The sequence below is a fragment of the Copadichromis virginalis genome, linkage group LG13, assembly GCF_057382275.1.
Source record: "Copadichromis virginalis isolate Kocher_CV1m ecotype Utaka linkage group LG13, C_Virginalis_male_GT1.1, whole genome shotgun sequence".
Taxonomy (NCBI): Eukaryota; Metazoa; Chordata; class Actinopteri; order Cichliformes; family Cichlidae; genus Copadichromis; species Copadichromis virginalis.
Window position 1 is genome coordinate 2,430,721 of NC_140630.1, and position 19,747 is coordinate 2,450,467.

At 45.0% G+C, this 19,747-nt stretch overlaps 1 protein-coding gene across 3 annotated transcripts in view; it reads left to right on the forward strand.

Annotated features, from left to right (window-relative positions):
- The first annotated feature begins 6,088 nt into the window (after positions 1–6,088).
- Positions 6,089–19,747, forward strand: part of LOC146695006 (bone morphogenetic protein receptor type-1A-like) — a 41,572-nt gene continuing 27,913 nt past the window's right edge. For 2 of the 3 annotated variants that reach the window (XM_085476916.1, XM_085476915.1), the window contains exon 1: positions 6,089–6,390. The gene's annotated coding sequence lies outside the window, so the exon portion shown is untranslated. The remainder of the gene's footprint in view (positions 6,391–19,747) is intronic. The other variant, XM_085476918.1, reaches the window with a different exon arrangement.

The window sequence follows — 19,747 nt, forward strand, 5'->3', positions numbered from 1 at the left end:
GAGGCCGAGCAGGGATACAAAGGTACGGTCACGGGGTCACCGCAGGTCATTACAGCAGCAAAGGTGACAGTGTTGCATCACACAGGTGCACACAGGGACGAGGTCTCAGCTTCTAACACGATTTAACAGAAAAGGTTCGTTTGAGGCTGCAAAGTTAAGGTACGGAGAGGGGCTCAGGTGGGAGGGAGGGGCTCAGGTGGGAGGGAGGGGCGGGTTTATCTCTATTCTAAACAATGAGGAGGAACGGTCCTTACATCCCGACGGTTCTTTGTCAGCTGAAGGTTTTAAAATGACCTGATTTTCTTTGAGGAGGTTTCTCATCTTTATTTGACCTGATTCAGCTCAAATCCAGAGGTGGTGGCTGTTTGAACCCCTCGCCTCCCCCTCCTCTGAAATGTCGCTGCCCAGCAGGAGGTGCAGACGTACGCTCTTCCTTCAGGAGCAGCTCGAGGGCGAGCCATTAATCCCACCGCCTCCTTTTAAAATCTCCTCTCTGAAGATTTTGAGGAAGAAGTTAAAAAGGAAGAAAAGATGAAAGGAAGGAGGCAAAAGTTTTGCCAGTTTGAAACGAGTTCTCCTCTTTAACACATCTCTGCTGCAGACACGATGGAGCTTCTGATTAACCGTCAAAGTTCATCTCCTCAAAAACATCCTGAAACCAGTCGCTGTGACATCTGTGGACAGGAAATGTGGGAGCATCCTGCTCTAGGACAGCTTTGCATGATTCTCCTTGTTTCTTATAACGCTCAACGGTTTGAATCCGTCCGAGTTCTGACATTGACCGACGTGACCCAACAGATACAAACCTGCCATCTCATGGTGGATTAGTCTGAAAGGCTGCTAATATATCGGCGCCTAAAAATGTTGGAGTTCCACGCCCGATGAGACGACGAGCCCGTCCTCTTCGCCTCTCGCTGCTCTGTACGTGGACAGGAAGTCGGTTTGTTTCTGCTTCCTTCTCCTCTCCCGCGGTGCGCCGCGCTCTTCCTGCGTCTGAAGCTGAAGAAAAAATAATCGTTCCCAGTTATTTCCCACGTGCCTCACAAACTCCTCTGCTGTCGGCCTGTTTTGGCTGCTGAACCTCTGGAGTTTCTAACAACATTACAGGAAAACATCACATGCTGAGCGATGCCATCAGCCACAGCAGATGCTCTTAATTGGCGAGCGCTGAGCTGCTGAGCAGCCCTGCTAATTACATTTCCGATGGTGGAAAAAAGCAGTTTTAGCAGCAAAACTTTAAAAAAACACGAAGGTTGAAGCCGAGCTGAGTCAGCAGGTTGAACTACATTCACAAAGTCCAGATCTCCCTCTGATCAGACACCTCCTGCGCTCCTCCTGGGGGTGTTCTGAACTGAGATGAATGATGTGAGTGTCCACGTGTCTCTGCTGTAGTGCAGGTGTGCGTTTCAGTCGAACCGGATTCTTTTCCTAAAACTAACCGAATCATTTTTGGTGCTTTTAAAGTGAAAATAAAAAACGAAGCAGTCCAGAGGTTCATGGAGCTCCGTCCACCCTCACCTGGCTGCACCGCCACCTCTCCAGCCTCCAGCAGCCAGCGACAGCGGAGCTCGTCTTCATTTATTTAGTGGATTTAACCACCGAGTTCATCAAGACCGAGGACCTGCTTCCTCTGCAGCGCTGTCGTCTTCCATTTTTATCCTCCTGTTTGCTTCTTTTCCTCTCCACTGGTTTTATTTTTGTCTTTCTCCTGATGTTTTGACAGTTTTGTGTCACCTTACCTTCTCCTTTCCTCTCCTCCCTCCTTCAGGTCTGTCTATTCGCAGCGTCTGCTGGCGAGCCGACCGGATCCTGGCAGGGACGCAGGACAGCGAGATCTTTGAGGTGAGGAAGAAGACGAAACCTCACGCTGTTCCCTCCCTGCGGCGACGCGTTTCAAAGAGTTTTATTTTTGTGAAGACCTCCTGCTGACACGCAGGCAACAAAATGTTCTCATTAATCAAAACTGTGAAGAGTTTCTAATGTCAGGCAGTTTTAGCAGCTCAGATCGGCACTGAAACGTGCGTGATGTGGTGCTTTAAAATGTGAAAACCTGCTCTTGAGTTGTTGTACCTGTGCAGGTGATGGTGCGGGACCGGGACAAGCCGCTGCTCATCATGCAGGGACACAGCGAGGGCGAGCTGTGGGCGCTCGACGTTCACCCCAAAAAGCCTCTGGCTGTCACCGGCAGCGACGACCGCTCCGTCAGGTCGGTGCTCTCTTTGGACTGTGAATCATGCAAAGCTACTGTGGCTGAGTGTGAAAATGGAAGCACAGAGCTGAGGCGAGCAGAGTGATACAGATCCTTACACTGAGTGCTGCTTTGGCTCTTCCTCACAAAATCACTTTGTTTTCATCTGTTATGAACAAAAACTGACAAATCTGAACCTGAAACAACCTGAAATCAGCTCATGGAGACATCATGTTGCATTTGTACCTTTCTTAAAAATATCAAAGATTATAAATTTAACTTGTTGATTATACCTCTGTGTGTGTGTGTGTGTGTGTGTGTGTGTGTGTGTGTGTGTGTGTGTGTGTGTGTGTGTGTGTGTGTGTGCACCTGTTTCCATGGTGAGGGGACGTCTGGTGCCTGTGGACCTGATTTCAATTCAATTCAGTTTTATTTATACAGCATGAAATCACAACAACAGTCGCCTCAAACTCTTTATATTGTAAGGCAGACCCCACAATAACACATACAGAGAAAAACCCAACAATCATGTGACCCCGTATGAGCAGCACTTTGGCGACAGTGGGAAGGAAAAACTCCCTTTTAACAGGAAGAAACCTCCGGCAGAACCAGGCTCAGGGAGGGGCGGGGCCATCTGCTGTGATTGGTTGGGGAGAGAGAAGGAAGACAGGATAAAGACATGCTGTGGAAGAGAGACAGAGATTAATAACAGATATGATTCAATGCAGAGAGGTCTGTTAATACATAGTGAGTGAAGAAGAAACACTCAGTGCATCATGGGAATCCCCGGCAGCCTACGTCTATTACAGCATAACTAAGGGAGGATTCAGGGTCACCTGGTCCAGCCCTAACTATATGCTTTAGCAAAAAGGAAAGTTTGAAGGCTAATCTTGAAAGTAGAGATAGTGTCTGTCTCCTGAATCCAAACTGGAAGCTGGTTCCACAGAAGAGGGGCCTGAAAACTGAAGGCTCTGCCTCCCATTCTACTTTTAAATACTCTAGGAACAACAAGTAGGCCTGCAGAGCGAGAGCGAAGTGCTCTGATAGGGTGATATGGTACTACAAGGTCATTAAGATAAGATGGGGCCTGATTATTTAAGACCTTGTATGTGAGGAGCAGGATTTTGAATTCTGGATTTAACAGGAAGCCAAAACAGGAGAAATCTGCTCTCTCTTTCTAGTCCCTGTCAGGACTCTTGCTGCAGCATTTTGGATCAGCTGAAGGCTTTTCAGGGAGTTTTCAGGACGTCCTGATAATAATGAATTACAGTCGTCCAGCCTGGAAGTAATAAATGCATGAACTAGTTTTTCAGCGTCACTCTGAGACAGGATATTTCTAATTTTAGAGATGTTGCACAAATGGAAGAAAGCAGTCTTACATATTTGTTTAATATGTGCGTTGAAGGACATGTCCTGGTCAAAAATGACTCCAAGGTTCCTCACAGTGTTACTGGAGGCCAAGGTAATGCCATCCAGAGTAAGAATCTGGTTAGATACTATATTTCTAAGCTTTTCAGGGCCGAGTACAATAACCTCAGTTTGATCTGAATTAAGAAGCAGAAAGTTAGCGGCCATCCAGGTCTTTATGTCTTTAAGACATTCCTGCAGTTTAACTAATTGGTGTGTGTTATCTGGCTTCATGGACAGATAGAGCTGCGTATCATCAGCATAGCAGTGTAAATGTATGCTATGCCTTCTAATGATGCTGCCTAAGGGAAGCATGTATAATGTAAACAGAATTGGTCCTAGCACTGAACCCTGTGGAACTCCATAATTAACCTCAGTGTGTGAAGAGGACTCTCCATTTACATGTGCAAACTGGAGTCTATTAGATAGATATGATACAAACCACTGCAGCACAGTACCTGTAATACCTACAGCATGTTCTAATCGCTCTAATAGGATATTATGGTCGACAGTATCGAACGCTGCACTGAGGTCTAGCAGGACAAGCACAGAGATGAGTCCACTGTCAGAGGCCATAAGAAGATCATTTGTAACCTTCACTAAAGCTGTTTCTGTACTGTGCTGAGCTCTGAAACCTGACTGAAACTCTTCAAATAAACCATTCCTCTGCAGATGATCTGTTAGCTGTTTGACAACTACTCTTTCAAGGATGTTTGATATAAAGGAAGGTTGGAGATTGGCCTATAATTAGCTAAGACTGCTGGGTCTAGAGATGCTTTTTGAGTAAAGGTTTAACTACAGCCAGCTTGAAGGCCTGTGGTACATAGCTGATCATTAGAGATAGGTTGATCATATTTAAGATCGAAGCATTAATTAATGGCAGGACTTCTTTGAGCAGTTTTGTAGGAATGGGGTCTAAAAGACACGTTGATGGTTTGGAGGCAGCAAATATTCAGAGAAACAAATCTCTTTCATTTTTATCTGTCATCAGTTTTCTGTAACTCCAAACGAAACACATGACTGTCACACCCACACATCATACTCATCATCATCCTCATCGTCTGACCATCGTCATCATGATAACGATCGTCGTTCTTGTTGAGCGATGATAATGCTGTTCGTTTTGGAGCCACCAGATGGAGCTAGTACCCTCTCCTGATTGCATTTCAAAATAAAAGCCTGCGGGTTTTTGAGCAGCAGAGATTGGACTCAGAGAGGAGTGAAGAAGGGAAGAGATCTCACTCTGCCACCAAAAACAGCTCTTAGACTACATCACTGACTTTCTAGGCAGTTATTTTTGTTAAAGCCCCAGATTGCCAGTGGCTAAAAATATAAAGTAAGTTTATAAATTATTTTTAAATCAACTTTCCAGATGTATAACAAAACCTCAGATACGATGCTGACTCGGAGGATTGTGTATTTATGTGTTTTTGTAAAGATAGAAAAAGAAAATATGTCGCTCAGCTTTTAGAACCGACAGGAAGCCCAAACATACATTTGTATCATCAAATACCATGTTTTGAATTAATAACATTTTATTTATTGTTTTAAATTAGCATTTGAATCAGTATTACATATACCTCATATAATAGTATTATTATTATTATTTGCAATGGTGAAGCTCAGCATTTATACTTTCTTTATTTTTTATTTTGCTGAATCATTGAGACTGAAATAATTAGAATGAGATTTTACAACATGTGTTTCCTTTGCCCCCGAAAATACCAAAAGAAGACAGTTCTTTATAGTCATAACGAACGTGATGATTTATGTCATAGTTCATTAACATAAGCCAAATCACAACCACTGAGGCACTCATTTATTTGTCCATATACTTTTATTTATTTATTATCTCACTCCTTTTGCCTCTTCTTATTGTCCTTGTCTTCAGCGTTGTGCTGCTCTGTTGTTGGTTAATTGGCCCCTTGGGGATAAATAAAGTCTTCTGATTCTGATGATCAGGACCAGGTAATTCTATTTCTAGATTGAAGGTTTTTATTTGCAATTTGCGCACAGGACCAACAGTCCATGCACACTGGAATTATTGTGCAGAGCCCTCCAGGTCAAGTTACACTTTTTACAAGATATAGACAAAGCAAATAAAAAAAGGAAAATAGAAATAAAGGAAGGAATGTAGCAATCATAGTGAGGGTGGTAATACACTTCCTAGTACTGGATTAGATTGGATTGGATAAAACTTTATTAATCCATCGGGTGGGTTCCTCCAGCAAATTCAGTTCAATTGCACGCATAACATTGCACTTATTAATGAATCCTTCATACTACACACATGTTCTAACTTGCAGGTCATTCAGGTACACAGGATGCAAATAATGCTGGACAAAGAGAAAAAGGAAGAAAATAGAGAAATAATTGTTTGGGTTTTTTTAAGGAGTGAAAATAGGAGAACGCGAGAGCCTCACACCTGGGCCACTCAAAACCTCAGGTCCTCTGAAGTTACCTGAGAGGTGAAACAGTGAGCGCGTGCAAATTTTCCACACACCCCTCGTTCCGACCGGAAGTTCGGCTGGGTGTTTTGTGCTGCACAGTGAGTCATCGCGAGTTCAGGAGACGATCTCTGCCTGGTATTTGCTTTTCTGTCCAACAGCAGCGCAAACCCGCAGAGGCGAGCGGAGCGCACGGAGCGGGGGACGCCAACGAAAAACGTCTGGAAATATAGATTTCTGTGCGGGATAACGGAGGCTGGCGCGAGCTCGAACCGGACTTACAGGATGAAGTAACGCGGGGGAAAAAGGTTCGAACATTCAGGAGACAGTAAAGACACAGGAAGAAAGGTGAGTCAAACGATCCCAAACTTCAGTCCAGACGGCGGATCTGAGCGTCGTCTATTTACTGGAGCACACGCACTCCCTTAGGATTTTTATTTTTCAGTGAAGCAGCTTTAAGTAGACCCGTGTGTGTGTGGGTGTAAAATAATTTTAGTGTGTTTAACTGTGGATGTAAGTTAAAAAATGAGAATTAAATTTTATTCGTGTACAGATTTTATTTCTGTGCCAGCAGATAGACGCATCCCCTCCTTCTCTAACTGCTGTCGTGGAAAAAAAAAGTTGGCTGTAGTTTTGCTGCAGCAGAAATTTGGCTCGTTTTTGATTTAAAAAGTGACAGATTATCGCTTTAAACTCACAGGGGCTTTATTTAAACCCTAGATTCGGACTATTTTGGGGTGTAGGGGTGTTTTCGGGGGCGTTTGGTGAAGTTTGTTTCGGGAGAATTTGTTTCCAGCTCGGTTAGCCGCATTCCTGTTAGCGCTGCTAGCTCCGAGTTAGCTCTGAGCGGGTTTAAGGTGCTGAAACGAAGAAGAAAAACTGGTTAAAGTTTGTTGTCAAAGTTTTTTTACGGCGCTTTTCGTTGCTGACCTTCAGTGTTGTTAACCTGGTTAGCATCGTGGGCTGGGCAGCCGTGTTTCTGTATGTTTACCTGCTTTAAACTCTGATTTTTGACCCACCTGAGCAGTCAGGTAAAGCCACCTGTGAGCTCCAGGTTTCCAGGCTGCTTCGGCGTGTTTTAAGGTGGTTTTGATCTTAGTTCTGTCTCTTGTTTATTCCGCCATGTTTCTCGCTTTTAATCGTTCACGTGTCTGCAGCTCATAATCAATACAGTTCACTGATCGACTAATCGATTAACTATCGCGGCTTTTATGTCTTTGCAATCTGAGAGGTTTTATAAGGCAGCATGAAAGAGTCACTTTTATTTTCTTGTACCTCCTTAAAAAAATCTTAAAGTACTTGTTTAAAATACTTTAAATTTAAACTAAGGCCATTTCCTATTTTTAAAATGCGCGGACATGGGAGTAATCTTTCCAATAATCTGTTTATCAGACATCACAGATTTTAAATCAGCTTAAAAAAGTGCTGCTGTAGTGCAACAGCAGGATGAAAGAGTTCCCGGAGAGGCAGCTGATTCCTGAGCACCTTTAATGTGATGTCATTCACACCTTTCTCTAATAAAAAACTAAACACCTGCACATCCACCTGCCCAGCGCTGTGTGAAACAGTGAAGCCGTCCTCTAATCCAGGTGTGTCAAACTCATTTTACATTTGGGGGGGGGGGGCTTGATTTTTAACTCACGGTTTCTGTTAAACTGCAGGATCTAACATTCAACCACATCTGGCAGCTCATACTGGGAACAGTTTAATCACCTGTATATAAAACCATTACTGGAACAGCCCAATCATGAGGCACATTCATCTGTGGCCTTGATTCAGTAGACGTCCTCCAGGTTTCGTTGCAGCACAGACTCTCAGGGTGTTTGCTCATATGAAAATCTCAAACACGAGGCCGACACTGTAGGAGAAGTATGTGGGTAAAAGCGAGCACAGTTACCTGGACCAGTTTGTTTTATTCAGTAAAAACGCTGTGTGAGCTCTTTAACGATGCTCTGTCATGTTCAGCTCATATGTGCGTTTACTCACCCCTGTCGTGTTTGATCATTGATGACCAATGCAGAAATAATAAAGAGGAGATTTAACGTCACAACAATAATAATTTAATCCAAGTGGTCTTTAGAGTCCTTAGAATTCTCTTAAGATGAAATGTGATGTGAGGTTTTCAGAGTCGTTGTGTCAGACGTTAGTGTGAAATGTAAAAATAACTGTTGAAGCGTTTTTGGCTCTGGAGGCAGAGCGAGTCCAGATGTGCAGGGAAAACACTGAAGCCCGAACTGCCCGCCTTGTGTGGGTGAATGACATGAAATTGCCAAACATTAGTTTAATTTACAGCAGGAGTGGGCGATATGAGTTATGTCACAATATTTCTAGAACATTTGGGATCATCCTACCAGTGATGCTTGCATCTCTGCAGCAGCGTCTGTAAATGTAAAAGCAGCGACTTTACAGACAGTGACGAGGCGTTAGCACTGGAGTTTACATGTGTTTACATGTGATTTGCAGCATCTGCTCGATGGTGTGTGCTGGGTGTTGAAGTAGCTCCTGCTTTAGGTACTAAATCATCATCGTCACAGGCTGCTCTCGCTCTCAGACATGTCTGGCCTTGTCTTGCTGTTGCACACATTAGGGAACTTAAACATGACAACATGACGCTATAATATCAGTCCAAGTTTTATACCAGCGTTGGTGCCGATGATATGATTATAGAGGCACATGGTCGAACATCGCCTGAAGAGTTTGTGGCATGAGAACTGCAGCGTGTTGGGATGGTTGCAGTAAAATCCTGCATGAAGCGATCCTCGTACATGCTAACGACCGTCTGTTTGATTATTAGACCACAACCTTTAGATATACAAAATACACGAGTATTTGGGTGTTTGGTGCTGATTTCCTGGTTGTTTGCATGTTTGCTTACTGAATATGGATGCAGGGATAATAACACACATATTATTTTCACTGTAAGCCGACTGCTGATGCCTCGAATGGGCCTCAGATAAACATTTTTGACCCGCATCGCTTTAGGTGGCGTCTTTTAATGGCTGCTGAGGAGAGGAGGAAAACCTGTTTGGCTGCCCCTGTGAGACCTGGCTGCTGGCATTTATCTGCCTCCTGCATATGGGTCATTAAAAGGTCTTCAGTGACAATCAGGAAGAAGAAGCTTTAGAAATGTTGCCGAAAGTAGATGCCAACCCTCTGGGTCGTCTTCTTTGTTTTGTCTTTTGCTGCGTCTTTAACTCTGTTAATGGTACAGAATCTTTTAATATTGTTTAATGCCTGTTTGAGTATTTTTAAAAGCCTGTAGAATCTGTAAAGGTGTATATAGCCTTGTAGGGGTTTTTAACATGTTTAGAAGCTTTAACTGTGTCTGAGTTCTGTTTAGTGCATCCAAAGTCTTTAAAGAGTGTTGTGTTTAAAGTCTAAGGGTGTCTAAGCTGGATGTCCGTCTGTGGTCTGTTGAGTAGTTAGCTTTGAGATGCTAACAAACAGAAACCAGACAGTCTGTGCACGCATCCAAACCTCCACAGTGTAAACGGCTGAAACCACCAAATGATGTCTTCAGGTTCCTTTTTCCTGCCTGCAGCCTCACGTACTCTGTTATAATAAATATAAAGCATCATTTAAGTTTCCTGTATTTTAAAAAGGTCTACAGAAAGCATCGATGTCGTTGTTGCTCTCACAGCCTCTACCTTTGCAGGCCGCCTCCTCTTCCTCCTCCCTGATAGGGAGCAGAGGCACACGGCAGGGCAGAGAGGGGGTGTTAGAAATTAAAATCTAGTATTATCCGTATGTCAGGCAACTGTACATTCCTCAGCCAAGCCCAGATCGCTGTAACCGAAATAACACTGACAGCAGGCGAGTGAGCGAGGCCACAACAAGAGAAACAGAGAGAGAGAAGGGGGGGGGGTCTGAAAAAGATAAGACTGGCAGTCGCCGCCTCCTCCACCACCTCCTCCTCTTTGTGTCATAAAACCACTGAATCTTTATTTTTTGAGTCATGTTTATAGTTTAAAACAAAAAGAAACATAAAAAACTCTTTAAAGTTTCAAGTGAAAGTTGTTTTTGTTTTGATTTTTAATTCTTTTTGTCTTCTTGAAACCTAAAGACGTTCCCAGGGATTTGTGATTTCTTCTGTTATCCCATAATTAAATGATCTATACTTATAAAATGACACCAGTCCTCTGCACTGGGACCAGACCAGTGTACAGAAAAACACCAGTTAATGCTAATGGAGTCTTGCAGGGTAGCTGAACCCTGTGTCCTTGTGCAGCCACAGATTACATTTTCTTAGCCAAGTGTGCAAAGGTGTGTTTGTCATCTTCAAACAGTCGTCCGTTTAATCACGGACAAGCCTCACGCTTTTATTTTGAAAGTTTGACTTTTTATCAAACAAAAGGGGAGGGGGCATTAGTGAGCTCTTTTGTGAATGGGGTCCAGGTCACACAACCTTCCCAACCTCCAAGCAGTCTGAGATGGCCTCCCCTTCCTGAGCCTGAGGCTACGTCCACACTAATGCGTCTTTGTTTGAAAACACACTGTTTTCTCTCCGTTTTGGCCGCCCGTCCACACTGAGACGGCGTTTTCCCCGAAGGAAAAAACAGCGTTTTGAAAACGCTCTCGAAAACGAATACATTTGAAGGTGCTTATGTGTCGCAGTGTGGACAGAGAAAACGGAGACTTCATATCAGTCTGCTCCAGAGCTTTTCTTCTTTTTTCTAATTCTCACTCGCTTTTGCAACTTTGTACTTTTGTGTTACTCGCAGCAACGACTCCACCTCATTGTGAGTCCATTTAACAAACTCTGTGCTTTTCCTCAACATTCTGCTGCCACGTTTCAAAGAGACGGAAGTAAATAAGCGGCAGACAGAAATGAGGCAGGGCAAATCTTCTTGTGCTTCACACATGTGCAGCACTGGAACATAAGCGTTTTCGGCCATTTCAGTGTGGACGCACAACTCTGTGAAAACAACTGAACACGCTAGTGTGGGCGCGGAGCGTTTTCAGACGAAAACGCCATTTTCAAATCTATCTGGGCCAGTGTGGACGCAGCCTGAGGGAGGTCTTCCTTCCCACTGTTACCAAGTGTTTGCTCACAGGAGGTCGTCTGATTGTTGGGCTGTCAGTATTTACAGTATAAAACACCTTAAATGTGACTGTTTCTTGTAAGTTGGTCCTTTGCAAATAAAACTGACTTTAGCTGAACTTAAAACATTGAATAATTCTGAAGTGCACACTCAGGCCTGTGAGTCCCGTTCAGCCATGGCTCATCTCTGCCATTCAAACACACTTCGTATACTGAACTGTACATTTATTGTCTTTCAAGAAGTCATTTTTATTCAGTGTTTTCATAAAAGCCTCATTTTTATGCATTTCTGCTACTATGGAGAACACGTGAGTTGAAGGACCAGTTGGAAACCTTTATCCAGCTGCTGATGTTGTCATTGCTCAGCTCTGCAGTCTGAGTATCACTGAAATGCAGCCACGTGCTCGTTTGACGTTTTCAATCATTTCCTCTCTTTCCCCCACGAGCTTGCTCCCGTCTCTGTTCCCGGCCTGCACCACTACACTTGAGCCCCGTTCCCATTCGTACCTGCTCGGATCGACTCCCCGCGGTTTTCAGGGTTTTCCATTAGGTCATAGTACCTGCTCGCCAGGGGTCCCAAAGCGATTCGTACAGATATTAAAATGTGACGTTGTCAGGCTGCATGCCATCGATTGGCTGGTCAGTGGCGTCACTCGATGAGTCACGAGCGCGTCTAAATCACGAAAATCAAAACCACCATTTTTGAAACTGCTCAACGTGGGAAACGGCTACTCGTGGTCCCCGGGTCTGACAAAAAGCCACGGACCGAGCAGCAGGTATATCGTCGTGACCGCAACGTGAGTCACCGCGCCCTCGGTTATGTCTTCTCAGGCGCTCAGAAAGAAAACCAGAGGAGGTGACGGGCCGTAGCTGTGATGGTGGTTGATGTGGTATGGCTAAAAAATCCCAGTTTGAGTCTGTGATACAGGAAAATGCCATCCCTGCACACACGTCAGACTGTGTTTGTGGGAATTTTGTGTTCAAACTATAAAGAAAAGAAGATGATGGAGATAAATCTGACTTTTGAAGTTTGTTGTCCCACAGATAAGCCCTGTCCTTGTATTTGAATTTTAAAACTCAGACTCGCCGTGTGGCTCGGGTGGAAGAACGCGTTACTTTGCTGGTTTGTCTGTTATTAACCCTTGTGTGGTGTTCGTATTTTTGTTACTCAGCCAGTGTTCATAGGTCTGGTGGACCCGCTAGAGTTTTGGCTTTCCAAATTAACACTATCAAACAATTTTATGTTAAATTACTCAACAGATGTTTACTTCATCCCAATTACAAACCATATGAACAGCAAAGATGGTTAATTTTTTCCCTTTACCTTTGTTAGATCACATTTATGAATTAATGTGCTTCTCGTTTTTTGTTTTTTTTTTATAAAATGTTATAAAAAAAATAAATCCGTTATAATCAAGTGGAGTGAGTGGAAAGACACAACACATTTACACGTGAAGCAATATGTTTCACAACTAAATGGGATCAGCTGCTCATCAATGGTGACATTAGGCCCAGGGTAAAAAACAGGGGGAGGTGGTGCACACACTTATCCCACACTGTCCTGATGGCAGCTAGCTTGTCTCTCTGCCGTCGAGCTGGTCTGTCGTCTCGGTTATCAAAACGGATAATCCTGGAAATTTTGTGGAAGTTTTCCAGAGACACTGATGCACGGATAGGTTCTTGCCGGTTTCTGCATCCCACAGGGATTCTGTCGATTCCCCTTTGGACCTTAAAACTCCTGCAAGGATAAAAACCCCAAAGTAGGCCTTTGGGGTTCTTAGATTAATTTGGTCTCCTTCCACCTCTCTCCAAAAACACACCTTCCTTCTAGATTACTGCAATCCAGAATAATTTTCTGGATGGAATCTGGGATGAAAAGCTCAAATGAAGACTTGATGTCCTGCACATGAGTAACTGCCAGCCGTGTTGGCCCTGGCTTATCACAGTAACAGCTCTGCAGGGTGGCTCATTTCTTGGGCAAGAAGACCAATTTCACCAGTTATTGACATCCATATTTCTTCACTTGCTGTCTGGTGGGCTTGTTCTGGTCCTGAGCTGGCTGCAGATGGGGTACTCGTCTTCGTTTTGTTACTAAATGGTGCTCAACCTCATCCTCTTCTTCAAAGTCACTGTCAGACTCTGAATTTTCAGAAATGTGAAATATTCTGAAACCTCTTTGTCAACATCATCATCCGAAGCCCCTCTCTCTTCCAAAATCAATTGGACGGCCCTCGCAGCAGATAATCTTTTGCCATCTTGATCAGTTGTGATAAAGAACCACACTGGCAAAGTCTTATTTATAGTATTATGCCCCTAATTTGCAGGTGGGACAGGGTATGAGAAAATAAAATTTGGATCCCTCAAGAAAGAGGGTAAAATGTGCGGGATGTAAGAGCAGACGGTGTTGATAGTTGAATTTTCAACAATGTTGCAACTTTGTGCAGGAGGGGAAGAAAACACTATCAGCAGCACCAGAAAGGAGGAAGACAGAGTGTGGGAACACAGGACCTACACTTTCAACACTTTTATTAGACCTGGGTCCAGTGGACCCGAACACCTTGTATGTAATGTAAATGCGTGGGGGGAGGTACAGTATGAGGTCATTGAAAATTAGTTCAGATTTATGTTCTTCAGAGAAAATAAGCCAAAGCCAATGAATTTCAGGTTGAAAAAATAATTAATTGTTTCATTTTTCTTTTGAGAAAAACTGAAAACGGGTCTCACAGACCCGAACACCATACAAGGGTTAAATAGGATTAGATAATGGATGAAAAAAAAAAAATGAACAGCAGAAACTTTTCTCTTCATCTGAAACACGTCTGTGAGGCTTTTTAAGATGTCGTAAACAGCTCTTGGTAAATGGCCTGTATTTGTATAGCTTTACTACTCCCTAAAGACCCCAAAGCGCTTTACACATCCAGTCACGCACACATTCACACACTGGTGATGGCAGCTACAGTGTAGCCACAGCCACCCTGGGGCGCACTGACAGAGGCCGGGCCCTCTGACCACCACCAGTAGACAACAGTCTCATCACATGTTTGCCAGCTTCAATGTTCAAAAGTCAAACCATTATTTTTAGCAGCAGTGTGTGGACTAACAGGCAGCTCTGGCCTGTCTGATTGTTTTTGTGGATAAAACTGGAATAACAGAAGATCCGGGACTCTGAGCGGTGTGAGCCACGAGGTGGTCAGAGGAAACGCTGGCGACGTGTGTGTCGCTGTTTCACATCCGTGCAGTCGCCCAACAGAAGAAAGTATAAACGAGAACACAAAATTATTAATATCAGGCGCAGGCGGCTGCAGAAACTGTAGGCGATTTGTTAATGATTCATTATTTGTGAATCATCGTGACACGGCAGCTAGCCGCTGGTTTTACAACGTCAGGTGACGCGGTCGGTGGTGGGTGGGGCCTTAAAACTCACGGCCCAGCTCGCTGCTGGAATCAGATGTTCTGTTAAAGTTGGCGTGCTGCTGTGCGACACGCTCGCGGCGTCTGATTTAGGGTTTTCATGCTCAGTTTGTGTCGTTTTGATGCTCGGGGTGTTTGTCTGGTGCTGGCGTTATTTCTCCACGATAACCTTAAACACTGAGGCAGGCTGATGGTGAGCAGCGAGCACACAGGAGAGCTGAAAGCAGTCTTCTGGTTGTTCAGGCTCCTTTTCGGGCCCAGCTCTGTTATTAAAAGCTGCTTTACAAACTCACTGAGCTTCCCCCCCCCCCCATCTGTTTCTCCTCCTTCCCAGCGCTCCGTCTCAGTTTTCCCTCTCCTGGGAGACTTTCCACCCTCGGAGGTTGAGCTCGGGGATCTCTCCCTTTTCCTCTGCTCTATTTCCACCTCTCCTTTTCCTCCTCCTTCCCTCCCTCCATCCTTTTCTCGGAGTGGGTTTCCAGTCTGGCAGGCTGGGGATCAGATTACTCGGAGTCTCGGAGGCTCTCTGGCGAGGTGGCATTGCTGGAGGAGGAAGAGGAGGAGGGATGAAGGTAGGAAGGAGGAAAGGAGATCGGGTTTCACATCTCCAGCGCTCCCTTCTGTCTGCCTCGCCTCCCTCCTCCTCCTCTCCCCCCAGCAGCCTGGAGACAGAGTGGCTGAGCCAGGGAGGAAAACATGCAATCCACCCTCCTCCTCCCCCCCTCCCCCTCCATGCGGCCAGCCTCTGTGCAGATAAATAAAGGCAGTAAATGGGAGCTGAGCGCACAGAGGGACGATTCTTCACCTCCGTCCCTGCAGAGAGATTTCATGTCCTCCTCCTGAGCGTTTTTCCTTCTCCTGGATTTGTGGCAGAGGTCACTCGGGTGTAGATGAATCAGTTTGTGTCCATGCGTTACTTTTTCTAACATGGTGACCCAAAGTGTGGGCCGAGGACCCCTGATGGGCTGCTTGGATACCGAGGAGGGCTCGGGTTGATTTATAATGAATACTGTTTAAGGAATATATATAATAAAAGTTTGGTTGGAGATTTTTCTAGGTGAAATCTTTGATGGTGATTCAGATGATTTTTCTTTCTCACTCAGGTTTTGTAATTTAGTGAAAAATGTCTTTGAAATATTTATATTTTAACACAAAGCTGAACTAATGAAACATTTTTTTTTTACAAGTAATGTTTAATGTTCTTCCTCTTCTGGCCTGTTTTTGATCCAGAACTTGTTTTGTGTCTTAATCTGGAAAATAACGATGTATGATGTAAATCACCCTGAAGGAGACGCCTCAGCTTCAGCTTGTGATGCTGAGAGTTGTGTTAAAGGTTTGTGTTGTCAGAACATAGTTTGAACTGGCCTGCAGCAGTCTGTGTGAACGACTGAGCTGCCCACCCGCTGCTTCTGTAAGCATGTAAGCCTGCAGCTTGTTGGATGTTGGAACGTAGTGTAAAATGCTCCCTATGAATTCCCAAACTGATGAATGCAAATAGCTGAATTTATCGACATCAGCTGAAGGTCGAAACCTCCTCTATGCTTCGACCTCGTCCTTCCTCCAGCGGCTCCAGCAGACCTTCAGTGGTATCGATCTCAGCTTTAAATACACACCACCCATCCCAATTAATAATCCAGCAGACCCCCCCCCCCCCCCCCCCCCCCCCCCCCCCCCCCATGAAGACAGATGAATACCCTCTCTGCTTCACGTCAAACCGGCTCTTTTAAATGTGATTACTCGTGCGGTCATGTGACTGCAACGAACAGGGCTGAATTCCTCGACTTCAGATATCTGAAGTCTCACCAAACCACAGCAGAGGAATCGGAGCTTTCTGTCCCCTCATCACAAAACCTCGTTACAAAACAAGACTTTACAGTGTTTGAACCAGAGTTGGTGTCACCAACTGGCTCCAGTCAAGTTTGTCTCACTCTGGTATTATTGTGGGGTCTTTACTTTAAGTGATTTGGTGCTGTGTAAAGAAAATTGAAGTGAAATTTCAAGCATGAAGTAAAGATGATGTATTGGAGCATCTGCAGACCAAACACACATTTCCTGGACATTTATAGACAGAAATGATTTCTTTAGTTCTGTTTGACCACAGCTCTCTACATAAGTATGACTTCATTCTGTCAGTTTGTTTTTAGCAGAAGTTAACTAGTTGAAGTTAGTCTCCTTTAGGAAATCTGTTGTTGTTTAAAGGAAGTCTGAGGTTGTCTGACTGATTCATAGGAAGAACTGTCAGACGTCTGTTTCAGTTCCTCCTTCATTCTTCAGGCAGATTTGTTTTTCCTAATCCTCCTAGCTGGTGGGGGCAGTGGTGATGGCCCCTGACCTCCATCCTGACCCCTCCCCTCCGTGTCCAGCTCGTTAACGGAGCCGTCTCCTCCCCACCTCGATCGTGGACTCAGGATTCAGGTGACGGTGGATCTCTGCCTCGGTCCTCCAGCCTTCATGCTGTTTGCAGTAATCAGTTTTGCACGAAGTTTAATGTGTGCACTGGGTTGTTCTCAGAAACGGCTGAATCTTATAGACCTACACAGCGAATAAATGCCTGAGCAGCCCAGGCTACCAACACACAGACAGTCAGCAGGTAACCGTACAATCTGTTTTTGTGTTTCGGGGGAAATAATTGTTACAGCATCACGAGCATCCAGCAATCACACGTTCATTTAAACCCAGATCTTTTTTCCCCATAAATTCAACTTTTTTTATTTGTTTTTTGTGAAGGGTGTGTTTGAGTTTGGGCTCAAGTTTTTTGAGTTTCAGAAGACCGAAAGCTTCTACGGCACTTTCTCTATGTGAGAACGACAGTTCATCGTTAATCAGCTTCATTGAAATTGTTGTAATCTGCTCTGAGTGCAGGTGGAGGCGTCTGCTGGACTGAGCTACAAACGTCGTCGGGTTAGTTTAGACACAAGTATCAAGCACATTGTCGTACGTATTAGTAAAGGTTGGATTTCTTTGTCGTCTTTTTAATGTCAAAGCAGAAAATCTTATGCGTGAGTGTCACATTGGCGCTCCCTCTTCATTTACTGCCCTGTTCCCACTCTTTCTTTTGCCAGTTCTTAAGTGGTGAAAATAAGCAGAGTCTGGTTTTTAAGTGCTTTAGAAGTTTGAAAATAAATCTGAAGCTGAACTATGCAAACTGTTTGAGGACCGAGCCGTTACAGCCGAGTGTTTACGGTCCTTTTCTGTCTCAGTCGGTTTGTCTTGTACGACCGGCACCCCTCAGTTTTCCCACTCCGCCCGGGGTCTGTGAACACAGCGCCGCTCCCTCCTGGTTTCTGCTCGTTAATTTCAATTAGCTCTGGCTGCCGGCTGCTGTTCGCTTTGATGCCATTAGTGTCTCATCCCTGCGCTCGTCTTCCTCTGTTGGTTTTGTGAAAGCTGGGATCTGAGACGTGGGACATCTGAACGCTTTGCTTCCACTTCCTTGCAGCGCCGTCCAGCCCTGCGGTGCACGCTGAAGACTCCGACGCTGTGGAAAATGTAGGTGAACAGCTCAGTACACTTGTCACCGCTGCAGGTGAGACAGTTGGAGCAGTTTCCACATGTTAATTGTAATCTGCCCGAGCATCACTAAGAGCATCCGACAGGAAGACGAGTCACATCATCAAAGTGCAGAATTGAGGTCAGGAGGGTTGGGTCAGGTTAAAACGTCATTGATGCTCTTAGCTCCTCCCCCTTTAAGGAAGCTGTCTTCTGATTGACCGCCCCTCGTAAGCACCGTGACCAAAGGCAGTGTTTGCATTTGTAGTATTCCACACGCACGGCTGATTGTCGGGCTGCAGCGCCTCGTTCAGGGTCGATCCTCTGATGTTTGTTGTGTTCGGGGGTGGTGATGTAAAACGGCGAGTTTGGTGGCCAGCGGCACTGGCGGTTTCTTTGGGAATCAGGTTGACGCAGTGTGGCCTGAGGCGAAGCAGACGCACAAGCGCTATAGCGAGGCTTCAGCGGCGTTTAAATGCTGGACTTTGTTTTCTCTCCCCGCTGCAGACAGACCTCCTCCTGAGCTCGTCTCCTCTCTGGTCCTGCCATGTGTTTGTTTATGTGCCGGCACAGCTCGGGCGCTTTGCCCGTCTGCTTTCACACAAGGACGACTGGTTTCACTGCTTTCCTGTTAGACTGTGGTTTCACAGCATCTCACACGTCACTCAAACGCTGGAATTTGCGTGTAAACATCAGCTGCCCCGGAGCACTCTAAGCCCAGTTTAAAGCAGAGCTGACGGTGGCGGCTGATTATTAAAAATGAGTCTTCAGGTGGGCCATAAGGCAGGTTTTTAAACTGCTAGTACATCTACACGTCAGGTGATCACAATACTGTGAACTGTCTCGTTCAGTTTGTTTTGGACAGGAGGAACGACGTCAAGGCCAAAGCTGTGAGAGGTGTGCATGAGGTACACTATCAGAACTACAGCTCCAGCTAAAGGCAGGTGGACCGGACGTCCAGATCTGTTTGTCCTTATCTGACCAATAGCGTGGCTGCTGATGTTCACTGACAGGCTGTGCAGGCAGGTTCTTCTGTTTTGAGTAACTTACCTGTTTGAATTTAGTTAAATGTCCAAAATAACCTCTTCAAGAATGAATTTCAGCTCCCATCTGAATCCATGTTTATATTCTAAGAATAATTCGGACAGGTGTGTGTGTGTGTGTGTGTGTGTGTGTTAATAACATGCAGTCAGCATGAACTGAGCAGCTTGCTGTTTCTCCCTCCCTCTCTCTGGCTGTCGGGCTTCCTTTAAATAGCTGGTTGGTGTAAACAGCTCGCCGTGACGGTAAATCATCACGGGCATCATGAGCACTCACCCAGAGCTCACTGTCACCTGACTGGATGGATGGCGGGCTGCTTCTCATTCACTTCTTAAAGGAAACAGCCTCCACCTTATGACCATAAACATCCACGCTGTTGCGTCTCCACAGACCTGTAAACACTGCCACATTTGTCTTACTGCCATAGGATCTCTGTTTGTTTTTAAATAAAGTTTGGAGTTTTATTTTGAAAGGCCGAGCAGAAATGCAGCTGAGGAATGCTTTGACATGTGACTGATGTCCACGCCAGGATCAAACTGGCTGTGTGAGGCGTTTATTTAACCGCCCTTCTGACTGAAGAGGATCAGAACAGATGATCTCACTTAGAGTAACACAAACATCGCCACGAGGACTTTCTGGCTCTGAGTCGTTGAGACCTTCAGTTCAGCTCATCTGGTCGAAACGATTGATTTCAGCTCGAGTCCGGTTATCAGAGTGGAAGCG